The sequence below is a fragment of the Magnolia sinica genome, chromosome 16 (genome assembly GCF_029962835.1).
Source record: "Magnolia sinica isolate HGM2019 chromosome 16, MsV1, whole genome shotgun sequence".
Classification (NCBI taxonomy): Eukaryota; Viridiplantae; Streptophyta; class Magnoliopsida; order Magnoliales; family Magnoliaceae; genus Magnolia; species Magnolia sinica.
In genome coordinates this window covers 13,637,690-13,653,313 of record NC_080588.1, presented here as the reverse complement: position 1 = coordinate 13,653,313, position 15,624 = coordinate 13,637,690, and positions in this window count along the sequence as shown.

Below are 15,624 nucleotides of genomic sequence, written 5' to 3'. Positions count from 1 at the left end.
GTTGGTACTTGACTTGATTGATGTAAAGTTTGATAGAGATTCTCTCGGAATTCACAATGCACGACGTTTTCCTCGAAATAAACGCGGGCCCACAACTCTTAGCCTGGATATCACATCGGCATGCGAGATACGGCGTTGGAACTGTAGCGATGGCACGGTCGCTAGGGTATAAGTTTTGGTTCGAGCCGACTCAGATCATTAGGATATGACTCAGGGTCGCGCACAAATGCTATCTATGCATCATGGGTCGCTGGAATCCAACCGGGAGGACTACGGGTGTCTAAGGAACGATACGGTATAGGATACGGGCCTTATATGATCTATTGTGTACTTGACATCTTAGCGCTTCTACGTCCTCATAATCGGTGATATCTCTCTATTTTTCATTATTCTCTTATTGTTTATCCACTCTTGCATGAGTGAAGAAGGTTTGATCCAAGCGGTGTGTGCTTGTGATCGGTTGTAACGTTCTACTTCATAATGGATTGTTGCTCTGGACGAGGTCCCGTGGTTTTTACCTCTTTGAGGGTTTTCCACATAAAAATCTCTTGTGTCGTGTGGTTTGTGTGCTTTTATTTATTTCATTGGTTCATTATCCCATAATTCTGGTGTTTTTTGGGAGGTTAGATCCTAAGGTTTTATGCAATGTCTCCCAACAAGTTGGAAATAAATGACCACATAAAATTAACCTTGCCAAGAAACTTTTGTAACTCAGTTTTAATTCTTGGCGGCCGAGCTTCTATTATTGTTCACGACTTATTCTAATTGATTTTGATTCTTCTCTAATATACCACAAATCTCAAAAAATTGTGGTCAATACCCCAAAAGCACATTTAAGAGGGTTCATCTTCAATTTATGAATCCTCATTCTTTCAAATGACTTTCGTGAGTGATCAAGATGTTCAGTCAAATTAGCCGATTAAACCCTCACCTCATCGATATAGAGTTTCATGAATCTTCCGATCATATAATGGAAAATGGCATTTATAGCTCTTTGTAAGTAAATCATGCACTTATTAGCTTGAATGGCATTATGACTCAGAAAAATTAACATGCCTAAAGGACCAAGACATCTAAATGTTATCTTTGGGATATCTTCTACTGTAATATTTATTTGATTATATCTATAATGACCATCCATAAATGATACTATTTTATTTCCATCAGCACGATCGATCAGTTAATTGGCCATAGGCATAGGGTACTCATCCTTTGGCGTGGCTCAATTTAAATTCCAAAATCAATACACACTCTAGGCTTTCCTTTCTTTTTAATAATAGATACTATCTTCAAAATCCATTTGGCATATTTGATGAGTTTAATGAAGCAAGCTTTTAAGAGCCGCTCAATTTTTTTCCATTATTTTTTGTGTCACCTCAGCCATCATCCACCTAGGTAATTGTTTATGTGGCTGATAACCTTCTTTCATAGGTAACTTGTGTTCAACAAGATTTTGGCCTAATCCAGGCAACTCATGATAGTCCTAAGCAAAGAGTAAATTAATAAGTTCACCCTATATTTGGAAATCCAATAATCCACTAATAAAAATTAGTTTGGGATGTTGTTCCATCCTCAAATTTACCTCTATTAAAGGATCTTGAACTTAATCTTTTTTGTCTTGGGTTGGTTTCAAATACTTCATTTCAATCCAAGCTTCAGCTATCTGATTAGTTGATACTACTATCTTGGCCAAATCAATAAAACATTCATTATCATGATCTCGCAAACTCTCCTTGAGTTGTCGTACTCTAGCCATGAACTCGACCTTGACCGATGATCGACCCATCATAGGATTTCTTCAATTGTACAGCTTATAATCGCACAGAAAGAAATTATTATCTTCGCCAACTCTTCATTCAATCGAAGCATGGTAGCAATATCATATACGACATTATTAAGATTGAGTCTAGCATCGATTCCGGTCAGTTTACCATTCTCATCTCATCTTGTAAATCGTATCAGTCTAATCTCATTTTCATAGAAATAAGCCTCAACTGCATTAGACATGACTAAGAGCGGTTTATTATCAATCAAAATCAATTATACCCTATCTTGATTCCAAAAGATCACGAACTGATGTAGTGATTATGGAATGCGTGAGAACAAATGAATCTAATATCGTCCAAGTAAAGTATTGTAATTTAATGAAGTATCGACCATAAAGAAATCGGTCAACACCTTGTTGGTCTCATCATTTATTCGACTAGTAAAATGTCATACATTTATATTACTCCTCTAGAAAAATTACTAATTGTGACATTGGTAGGGATAAGGTCATCTTAAGTCTTTCCTAATTTACAATCATTCTGACTGGGAGAATGTTAACAACAGCTCTGTTATCGAATGATTGGGGGAAATGAACCAAACTGTATGATTGAACTCAGATATTGCCCCCCAAGTGTCTCCAAATTTAGTTCATTTACAACTTTATTCTTGATTCCTTTATTTGGTTTATAAGAAGCTAGTTTTAAAGTTCTTGCTTTAGCAAAAAATTCTTCATTTAGAAGATCATCCAAAAACTCTTCATCGCTTAAGTATTTGGTCAATCCCCACATATTTATTCCTTATTTATCGTAATTTTGGTTATTGACTGAGTCAAACCCACATCAAGCTCGATTGTTTTGACCAATATATGTTCATTTCCTTCCACCTTTGGTATTATCAGCATTGATTGAGTTAGCAAGTACATATGAGATTTGTCTCATACATCGGCCAACTGTCTTCTCTTTATTGTTTGTTGCCTTTGCAATATCATTTCTAAGTACGAGTCATCCCTTCTGGTACTGCTAAAAATTTTCAACATCTAAGCCTTTCCACACTCTTTGTCAAATGGCCATGGTTTAATCATTATTTGCCCTTGGATGGGCCCAGAGTGATCGCTTGCGTGTTTAGCCTTTTCTGGGGAACATGTATTTCCTTCCTCATAGTTTTGATTGGCTGATTGTCTCGTATGATATTTCGGTTGATAAAATCTCTCATTTGATGGAGTCAGCCTCGTACATTTGTCATAAAGGCACTAATAATTTGGCATTATTGCCTCCAAATGTGCTTAGGTCTAGTCAACCATAGGCTTAGCCCTCATACTACTCTTGTCATCCTTTAGCTCCTCGACTTGACCCATATAAGCTCTGATATCAATCTTTTGTCTTAGTCGAACCAAGTTATGGTGATTAATTGTGGCCATATTGATCTCAATATTAGAGGAAAGGGATAAATATTGCTTATTTTTCCTTTTCAAAAAACTTCAGCAACCCTTTTGTCGATGTTGTCTTGAATAATATTCCTAAAAATAACACATTTGTTAGCAGAATGTGACCAAGTTCCATGCCAATTATAGTAATTAATTTTCTTCAATTCTTCAGCTGTCGAAATCTTATGGTTAATAGAAATCTTGATAAATTTCTTGGTTAACATAATACCAAAGATTTCATCAACATGAGAAATATCAACGGTATACATTCTTTGAACTTTCTGATTAGAGGATATCGTTGCATCTGCTTTAACTAAAGTCAAGAATGTGAATGGTTATTTAGCCACTGCAACATCATAATTAGGGTCATAATAATATATCATTACTGATGAATTCTTTTGTCATATTGACTCCTAAAGCTGAGCCTCATACTAAGATATCTTCCTGGTCAAATCATAAAGATCTATGAATTTTGTTCTGATAAATTTTTTTTAAAGCTTGAATTCAAATACATCTTAAACTAATTGGATGAATTTTGTTTCGTTTATGAGTACCTTGCATCAGTTTTTTTCTTAAACCAATGCAATATAATTTGTGACCGATTTTCCTGGTAACTACCAAAAATGAGCAAGATTGGCCACAGAAATTTCTTTATCCTTATAAAAGAACTGAGTATAAAAAATTTCCTACATCTCTTACTAATTTTGTATGAAATTTGGTAAGATATTGGAATAACATGTGAAAGCTACCACAGTAAGTGAATGACTAACTAGTTGTAATTTATAATACTCATTATTGGCTAACTCTCCACACTATATGGTAAATCGACCTCTGTGTTCTAAGGTCGATTAACCTATATCACTTGTAAATAGTGTAAATTCAGGTTAATAACTCCTCGACAATGGATATTGTCGGTCGATCCAGTCAGGATATGGCTTATGATAAACTGGAGCAGTAGTTCGGCTGAGAACTTGGCATGCTACTTCCTGACCAATTGAACAATTTGGTTAGGCTCCTAGTGTTGTTACACAGTAACTGGCGGTACTTGCAGACCAACCTGATATTGTTCTTCATTAAAAGGTTACTTTTTATGAAAAGGTTGCCCCCCAGGTATCCCTTGGTTCCTGGCTTCTAGGATTAATTTCTATTATCATGTTCATGATGCCTAAAATCTATCGGTGGTGGTGAATTTTGTACATCTTGGACATGAATTCGTTCAAGACATCTGAAATCTAATAGTATCGGTGAATTTCACATGTCCTGCACTGGACCAAGGATAGGAATAAGTGGTATATTTCGTCGTAAGTTAAGCATCTATGGCACTAGCTGAACTGGTGGTACAGGTGCCAGATTCCCAACAGAAGTATTATCGACCTATTGGTGAAGTATAATAGGTGCTCTTTTAGCAAATAAAATAGTCAACCGATTCATGCTCTCGGTCTGGCCCACTATCCACCTATTAAAAGGCTTCATTTTGAGCTCTCGAGTGTTCATCCTGAACTCGCTACAATTCTGCGATATATTGAATCCCTCGTTGCATATCAATCATGCCGGCTGACATAATCTCAAGCAGTTCAACCTGGGATGTCGATGATCTATTTGGATTTGTTGGAATAAGCACCAGACTATGTGGTAGATTTTCTTGCTCATGCACCTATTGAACTTGTAACTCCTCATCATGAGCAGGAGGTTCGTTAGCTGCAACAACATTAGTAGCAGCTGTTGAAGTATTACGATCACCCCTCCAGCTCATGATTCTGAGAGATTATGGCATTGGTGAGTATACATGTGTGCCAAAATCACTCTCTTTTTTTTTCACATTCAATGTAAAATAAAACTGATGACAACCAAATAGTTTTATGGTCCCACAAGGCGTGCCAAAAAAGTTGACACTTTGATTTGTTTTTTATCACGTGTAATGTGCGCGGGCATGCCAGAATTGATAAAACAACTCGATCCAAACCAATCAACTTCAACACTAAGCGTTGAAATAAGCAGACAAATCCAATATGAACATATACGACTAGATTCTACGAAGATCAATTGCTTACACAGCCACTTGCAGAATTTTATAACAAATAGGCGATAATCAAAGTGTGAGGTTCTTTCTTCAAAGATGGGTTGCTTTATGCCTTCTATAGAAAGGACTTTTAAAATCCTAGTGCAATCAAATAAAAGGAAAAACTCCAATTATTCACTTGGAGCAACTATAAGAACATGTCTTTTAAAAGAATTGTCTGATATTAGATAAAGAAAAAATCAACCGTATGAGCATAGATTTAAATTACAACTAAAGATTATTGTTAAGAATTAATGTTACTTGATTATCATTACTCCTAAGATAAACTGAGATAAAAGATAAATTGATAAACTTGATTGGTTGTTTTTTATTACTAGGATTGAGTGTTGTTTCTCCATTAATTTCTTCTACTATTTATAGAGTTTTGTTGCAACTTATTCTTTCAAATCATTCTTCCATTACTGCAACGGTTGTAGTAGTCAAAAAACATTTCTCTAGATACTTCTTTTATTATGCTTCTTTTTTACAATTGATCCTCTTTTGTCACCCAAACTTTGTTCTTGTCAGTTGCCTATTGTACCTCGAACTACTTGACCATGTTTTTATCTTCATTTGTTAGACTTTTGAGTAGCTCAACCACATCACTCTATTGACTAGAGATGGGCACGGGATGACCCAACTTGTCCGACTTGTTCAGACCTAACTCAACTCGAACCGAGAGGGTGAGTCAATCCGAACCCAGTAGACTTCATTCGATCCAAAGTTTAAGCGAGTCCCCAAAATCTAACTCGATACTAACTTAACTCTATCCGAAACCTAACTCATACATGTAAAAATAATAATCCAAATTTGACGTTTCAGATCTGAGATGCCTTGTAGCTGATGGAGAGGTTGCAATTCCAACAAGTGCACGTAGGTTATGAGCTGTGATTTCAGCCTATGGATTCTCGCCGCACCCGACTTGACATGATGCTAACTTGACTTAACCCGGTCAACCTAACTCAGTACCTGTGATCAATTCACACTCGGTCTGGGTTAGTCCAGGCGAAAACCGAACTTAGATCAGGTCAGGCATGATGGACTCAGTACCGAGTTGGGTCAAGTTCGGGTCAGGTTTGTTTTAAAATCGGGTTGAGTCGAGTCAGTCATAACTCGTTCCAACTCAACATGATGCCCAATTCTATCATCAACCATCCATTGATGTGTAAAATTAAACTTATGCTAGGTATGATTTGTAAAAAGTGCTCCAAGTTTCCTAAAGATCCTATTTCTCATAAAATGTCATATGTCGCTCTTTCATTGGCTTTTTCAAAATGGCCAAAAAAAGGGTACAACACAACCACATCTCACCACATGATTAAGCTTAGTGTGGCACTATAGAATGCTTAGGTGGCTATATAAATGTTCATTTTGCCTATGGTTTTGTCTGAATGGGGCCATCTTTTAGTAATCCAGACCATTGGCATGGTGACGCTCACAGTGGACCGCAGATCCCATAAAAGATTATTTTAACAATAAAATATTTGGCTGTTTTGGATTAATTTTAACTTTCAGTATGTTTTTTTTAGGGAATTATTTAATGCTCTGGGAGTGCATGATGCATACGCAAGCACTCAAAGTTCATGCGTGTGGCAAACATTAACTCAAATTAAACTATTTGAATTGTGGAACCACTTTGATGCTTCGGCAGTGCATGAATGTCCACCAATCAGATGTTTAGGCAATCAAAATACCATAACTTCAGTTTTCAATCCATTAATCTAGAGGATCATAATTTGGATAGATTAATGTTAGTTATTAAAGTTTTGTTAAGCACACATGCATGTACAAGTCAGGTAATGCACATGCCACCGTATATGCCAACATGGCAAATAGCTGTAAAATCCAAGTCATCCATCAGAAGGATACAACTTATAGATTCCTTATCCTGAAGAATCAAGCTGATCCATTGGCCAGGTGGGCCACGATCAACCATCACACACTACACCAGTATCAAAGTTTTTCGCGCCTCATATCTTTAAGATAACTTTATGGCAATAAGACATCTAATTTGGTTGTGATGGTCTTTACCTGTGTTTAATGTTTAAAGTTTCATTAACAAATACATTCCATGCTTCACACAATATCCTTCATATTGATGTTTTTCTTTTCTAATTAAATATTTTAAATAATTCAAAAAAATATTTATAGTCATTTATGGTGTATGAATATTTGTTCTCATAATAAAACATAAAGAGGAATACTATCATTATATATGATCAGGCGCCTGTTTTACAACACATACATGTACACATCTTTGTCCACGTGGCTCTTGAATGTAATGATCAGGACCCAATAATCATATGCGATAACTATTAAATTGTGACACGAAAATTATTATTAGGTCTATTCACTTTTTTGAACCCATGTGATCTGTATTTCACGTGCTAAAAAGGACCAAGTATTAGTAGACCATTAGAGGGGTATTTTCATAAATTTATCATGAAAGGTGGCTTTTAGAGTTAGTTATGTTGGAATTAAGAGAGAGTTACTATTTTTTATTATTTTTTGTATTTTTTTAGAGCCTCCAAGAGAGAGAGAGGTAGGATTTTAGTTATGAGTTCTCTCCATCCATGTAATCTTTTCTGAATAGTAGATTGATCGTCACTTTGTGCCATGGGTTTTTCCCCATAAGGGTTTTCCATGGAAAAATCAAGTGTTCATGTGTATTTGCTTAGATTTTCATTTTCTCTTGATTGTTTTAATCTAGATTAATGTGCTTTCACCAGACCGGATCTCCAACAAGTGTTATCAGAAAGAGGTTGGTTTGTTAGTTTAGATTTGAAACACGACGTCAAAGGGATCGAATGTGAAGTTCAAGACAAAAATTCACGGATAAAAATAGCTTAAACTATGGAGATTGAATATGAAACCTTCGTAGTTCAGAAAGGGCTAAAGTATGCACTCCTTAGGAAAGCGCATCGTTCAGAATTTTTTAAGGAAAAAGATTGGGATGAACTTAATCAAAGAGTAATTAATACAATTCAATTGTGCTTGGCCGATGAAGTTCTTAAGAATGTCATAAATGAGATTACTACTGCAGATTTATGGGTGAAGTTGTACAATATTTACATGATGAAATCTCTCACCAATCTTCTAATTTTGAAGAGGCAGTTTTATACTCTGAAAATAGCGGAAGGGTCACATCTATCTGAATATATTAACACGTTCAACAAACTGGTTTACAAGTTAACGAGTGTTAATATGAAGACACATATAGTACTTTGACAAATGTGAGGCACGTTCTAGACTTCAAGAAGAATCTGATCTCTCTAGTAGCTCTAAATGCAATTGGTTGTAAGTTTGCCGGTTATGTTGGTATCCTGAAGGTTTCAAATGGGATTATTATAATAACGAAGGCACAACGGAACGGTAATCTTTACCAATTGATCAAAAATGCTATATCTGGTGGAGATGTAGTGTTTGTAACAGATTCCACATCAACAAGTTTATGGCATGCTCGCCTAAGACGCATGAGCGAGTGGGGTATGGAGGTACTTCTTAATCGTAAGTTAATTTCTAGATTTAAAAGCTTTGATTTAGATATATGTGAGCATTGTATATATGGGAAATAGTTGAGGCAGCGTATTAAAATTGAAAAAATTACTTGTTAGTTAAAGGCAGCTTGATTATGTGCATTCTAATGTGTAGGGGTTTTCGCCCCTTATTCTTGGAGTAGGATTGTCTTATTTTGTCACATTTATAAATGACTTCTCAAGGAAGGTTTGGGTTTATATTTAGAATAATAAATCTAATGTGTTTATCACTTCCAAGATGTGGAAAACGATGGTTAAAAAATAGACATGACAGAAAAATTAGAGTTCTAAGGATAGATAACAGCGAAAAATTTACTTCAAGAGAATTTGATCAGTATTGCAAGAATGGTGGAATAATCAGGCACAACATAGTGAGGCATATGCTAGAGCAAAATGGTGTGGCAAAACGTATGAAGAAAATTCTTTTGGAAAGAACTTGAAGTGTGTTGAGAAATTCTGGGTTGAGCAAAGAGCTTTGGGCTGAAGTTGTTTCTACAGCTTGTTATTTGGTAAATAGGCCTCCCTCTACATTTATTGATTGTAAAATTCTTGAGGAAGTATGGAATGATTGGGTAGTTGATTACTCGGGTTTGAGAATTTTTTATTATGATGCTTACTTTCAAGTATCTTCTATTTAGAGAGATAAGCTAGATAAAAGAACACAAAAAGTGTACATTTGTTGGCTATGGTGATGGGATGAAAGATTACAGGTTGTTAGACCATGCTTTACAAAATATTATTATTAGCCGAGACATCAAATTTGATGAGACTTCCTTGTTTTAGAAAGATGAGCAAAAGAAAATGGAAAAGTTATTTGTTGATGTGGAATTAGACAAAGGTGAGACACTTAAGGAACCTAAGCCACAAGTTGATGTACAACAAAAGGTGGACTCACCACCTGCCATGCGAAATTGACTGAGTGATCGTAGGTGGCCGTTGAGATATAAGGATGACTCTAATATTTCATTTGTTCCCATTACAAATGAAGGGGATTAATTTACTTTCCAAGAAGCTTTAGAAGATAATGATGCAAAAAAAAAAATGAATGGTAGGTATACATGAAGAGATGGATTTTCTATATACAAATCAAACGTGAGAGCTAGTTAAGCAACTCATTAGGAGGAAAGTAATCTGGTGCAAGTGGATATTCTGGAAGAAACTAATTAGGTACAAGGCCAGATTGGTAGTGAAGGGATATGTTCAAAAAGAATGTGTCGACTTCAGTAAGATTTTCGCGCCAGTAGTAAAACAGGTATCGATCAAACTTGTATTAGCTCTTATTACCCAATACAATCTGGAATTGGAATAGTTGGATGTTAAAATTGTGTTTATACACTAGAAATTAGAATAGCAGATTTATATGAAGCCACTTGAAAGATTTAAGGTGCAAAGAAAAAAGATGTTATTGTAGGTTGAATAGGTCGTTATACAGCCTGAAACAGTTGCCTAGGCAACAATATAAGAAATTTGATTATATCATGTTGAGCCAAAGTTTTACTAGAAGTGAATTTGATCATTATGTTTATTTTAGAGCACTAAGTTATAAAGAATTTGTCACGCCCCAAACTCGGAAACCAGGCTCAAAAAATTCCTGATCGCTGAATCCAGTACCGATAACCTCCGTAGTACCTCATTCTTGGTTTCAATGCGCATATGCTAGATTTCAATCTTGGGATCCTACAAAGAGAATTTTCAACATGAATTTCTTTGTAGGTAAGCATAACCACAAGTTTACCTAAATCACAAAGGCAACATTATCATCATATATCCACTAAAATAAAAAACTTGAGTACAATACATAAAGGGAAAATACAAGATAATTGTTAAAAGCTCCATAAGCTCTGCGCGCTCTCCTACCTTAGCTCGACTGCGTCCTATCGTCACCTGCACGCGTCTATTGTACATAAGCTTATAGAAAGCTTTGAGGGTAGTGTACGTTTGTGCGCAAGATAAGTGCCAAGCACACAAATATCAGCGTAAGCGGAATACTGGCAAGGCTATAAATCGTTCAATATCAGAGTACGCAATACAGATCGGCTATACAATGTGGAGTCATAATGAGTTAAATATCAGATACATAAGATACAATAAATATGCAATTTGAAGAGCCACGAAAACCATCAGCCTCATCTAGGCCATATAAATGTAGCAACCCAAATGCCATATGCTGCGGATGTAATGCAATATGAGAATCCTAGCGAGTCTATAATACCATCAACCTTATTCAAGCTATGCAAAACAAAAGCATAGTAAACCAAATGTTATGTGATGAGGAAGCAATGCGATATGCAGTGCGAATGAAATGACCAAGCTGGAGTGTGAAGTCGGAAAGATAGTATGTAGTATCGCAGGCTATGGGGTCTATCATAAGGGACTTCTATCCAAACTAATCTCATACCTAAATTTGGATAGTCAGACTCAATATGGTAAATCCTGATCTCAGGTTGGTCGCGTGCCCCAACCGAAATCCTGGCTATTGTGAAGGTACACATAACAAATTAGTTACGCACCACCAGCCTGAGTGGATAGTGAATGAATAAATGAATGAGTAAAATATTGAGTATGCAACTCCTACTCAATAAGTCCACATATCAGTACCGTACATCTTTGGGATCATCACCGGGGTCTAGTACACTCTATGCCAGCTTGCTGTCCCATCAAGCACACAAGTGGGTAAGTGAAAGAGACCTTACTATCTGCCTACCAATATCGGCTCGGCTCGTCGATAGCAGACATGACACAGTGGGAGATGCGGCCTACTGGTATACGGCCCTCATGCGCTCATATATATCTATTCTGTCTACATGCTGGAGTGTCCCCTGGCCTTGGGAGTTTAGGAATTTTTACTTAGGGACATTTATCGCGCCCGTATGCTAGAACCAAACATTTTCAGTATCCCATCTGGCCATCCATGACATACCTGTGGAGGCCACGGCCCTAATGTCGTTAGGGTGTACGGTGGTCATATCACAAAATGCGAGATGCATGAGTCATACCATCTAGTCATGCATGCATCAAACCTACGCGTACCGCACGTTCATGTGGCGCAACTTCACCTCTTAAGGAGTACCATAAACAATTGGCCCAATGGCACATGCTATGCTGAATCAGTCCTCATAATAAGCATGTGAATGATACGTATGGGCATGTATCATGAAGTATACCAAGCATGATTATAATCACATACATCATGGTGGACCAGTATAAGATGGCCCATGGCCCGTATAAATAAATAGGTGGTGTGCACATGGCGGGCCTCACACCATCACAATTGGGCCTCACTCATACAATTGGGCCTCACGCATATAATGGTCCTCACACATATGATGGGCCTCATACATCACAATTAGGTCTCATACAATCATAATGAACCTCATGCAATCACAAAATGGGCCTCATACAATCACGATGGGCCTCGTATATCACAATGGGCCTCTCATGGTCACAATGGGCCTCATACAATCACAATAGGCCTCACATAGTCACAATGGGCCTCATATAATGGGCCTCATGCAATCATACAATGGGCCTCATACAATCACAATGGGCCTCATATAATCACAATAACCTTATACAATCAGAATGCTATGCTAATACATACTCAGTGCATATACTAATATAGTTGTAATTAATAATCAGCTTATATATGGCGGGGTCCATAGAAGGACGGTAGATCTGATCCATAACATGAGGATCGATCCTCAACAGTGGATATACCAAATCTAATACCACAAATTCTTTTACCTATGGTTAGAGGTGATGATGCATCCTCCTCATAACAAGGATGGATCTAAATGGCCTACTTATGGGCTTAAGAGTGAGCTTCCATGTTTGAGTACTTCTACTAACAACAGTGAGGACTCAAAGGATTGGGATAGCCCAATAAGGCGAGATGGATCATACTAATAATAATAAGGGCCCATCAATTTGGGTTAGCCCACTAAGGGAAATGAGAATGAGCCTAATACAATCACAATGGGCCCCATACCATCTCAATGGCTTGTATCATGATATTATACTAGCACGTTCTCATAGTCGGCATCAATAATCGGGCTATACATAAGGCGGGGTCCATAGATGGACAACAGATCCATAACATGAGGGTTAATCCTCAATTGTGAATATACCAAGTTGATAGCACGGATCCTTCTGTCTACGGTAATGATGAACTCTCCTCATATCAGGGTTGGGCCTAGGTGGCTTACCTATAATCCTTACGGATCCGGAACGGGCTTCCTTCACCATACTATCATATGGCCCGCTAAATGCCCTAGGGGGCCCAAATAAGTCCTAGATGGACTTCAAGATTAAAAACAACCCTACAAGTAACCAATAGGGGCCCAACATTTTGGATTAGCCCAATAAGAATAGATGGATTATGTAATTATCAATGGGGCCCAATGATTAAGGTCAACCCACTTAGAGAAGGATGAGAATGGGCCTAACAAAGGCCTAAGGGAAGGTCGCAATGTGGACATTTAACCATCATTGCCCATCAATGTGGACATTTAACCAACATTGCTCCCAAGGAGTGGCCCACATAGAGCCTAATAGATAGTGGGGCCCATGGCCTCACATAAGGGCCTCACATGGCCTCACACAAGAGCCCAATATACATCATAATGGGCCTCATCACATGGGCCAAATTATACATCACAATAGGCCGCATCTCTTAGGCCTATATACATCACATGGGGCCCCATATACATGCCGCATGTGCATCACAATGGGCCATATACCTAAGCCTCAAATACATCACAACAGGCCTCGCACAAGGGCCTCACATACATCATAACGGGCCACATATACATCGTATCAGGCCTCACACAAAGGCCCATGGGTTAGGCACAAGGAATGGGTAGTGTGTGTGTCACATACAACATAGTGGGCTTGATGGGACAGCCCATATAGTCCAGAAAATGAGTGGTCAGCAAGAATATAGAACATATACAATATTGTGGGCCTCCAAGGTGGGCCCTAGCGGGACGACCTGGATAATAAACACACCATGGTGGGCCTACACATGCAGCAGGTGGGCCTGCATAATCCAAATCGGCCCCACCAAATGAACAGCTTGGACAAAACACAAACATCCTGGGGGTCCATGGAGGAAAGCTTGAATCAAACACGTACATCACGCGGGGCCCACATCCCATGTGGACGGTGCCAATATAACACATGTATCATGGTGGAATCCACGTCTAGCAGACTGGACTGGACAGTGTGGATGTACAATACATTCATCAAAGGTGGGCCCCAAATAGCACCGTCTAGGGATGGACGGTGTGAATATACAACATGTCATCAAGGTGGGCCCCACCCTCACATGTGCAACACGTGTGGGGTGGGTCCACACCCAGTAAAAACAATGGACGGTGAGGCTGTAAGATACAAGCATCCAAGGTGGGTCTTACCATCCTCTGATGGACAGTGGACATCACATACACATATAAATCAAGGTGGGACCACACGTGTGGCCCACCAGAGTTTTGAATCAAACTGATATTTGTATCATCCCACCGTCCAGACCCGTTGGACAGTGAGGATGCAACGATCATCAGGTGGGTCCCATGGATGGACGGTGTTGATAAAACACTTATATCATGGTGGAGTCCACTACACGGACGGTGCAGATAAAACCCATAATCACATGGGTCATAGAGATGGACGGTTTGGACATAACACATACCTCATGATCAGGTCCACAGAACTTGCTAACGTCAATACAACAACTATATAGCTGGTGCTCCAGCAGATGGATGGTGTTGATAAAACATATACATAGAAGTTGGTCCTACCGTCCTGCAGTGTGGATGGTGAGGATAAGATACATAGATCACGGTGGGTCCACGTCCCTGCTGGACAGTGGAGATCCCACACATGCAAGGTGGGTCCCACCGTCCCAAGGACGGACAGCTTAAATAAAATACATAGGTTAGGTGGGTCCAGATGTGGGCCCACCATAGCTTTGGATAAAGCTAATATTTATGTTTTCCCTTTAACCAGGCCTGTCTAGACGGACAGCCAAGTGGGCTGTCTAGACGGTCAGCAAGGTGGGCCTCACGGGCGGTCAGCGTAGATAAAATACCTGCATCATGGTGGGCCCAAACAGGGGAGAGAGAGAGAGAGAGAGAGAGAGAGAGAGAGACATACGATGAAGGGCTCTGCCACTATGAGCCCTCCCTAGGTGGGTCGTGCAAATACAATATATACATCAAGATGAGTCCTAAATCATGTGGGCCCTAAATCATAGAAATTAACGGTGGAGATCCCTTTCCACCAAACAAAATGCAAGGTTTAGATGACCTTTCACAATGGTAAAATAAACATCATGATGGGCTTGTAACACCCCACATCTTTGATAGATGGGTGTCACTACTGAACCCTTGCTAGTGCAACTGAAAACCTAATTTCAAAAAAATCCTAACTAGGACCAAACCAAAGGAAAACCTTTTGCCATGTGCCGAAACCACCTATACACACCTGGATATGTCAAAACTCCGCACGTTAAGGAGGGACAACAGACCAAATGATTGGGCCAGGACATGCCAAGTGACCATCGAACCCCCTTGTAACCATTGATGCCAAGCCTAATAGGATCTAACCCTCAGGTCAGAAGGAACCCGTAGGAGGACACTCTAATTATGACTTATGGACCATTTGGGCACTAGAATGCCCTGATCAATGGCCAGATATCCCAGTACGAACTCCTTAAGGGAATGGATGGCACAGATTTTGAGACTTCATCATGGTGGGGCCCATGATGGGGTGCACATGCACCACACTTGGTGCATACGCTGCACACTGGATGGCTGGATCGGTCAAACCAGAGCTGACCC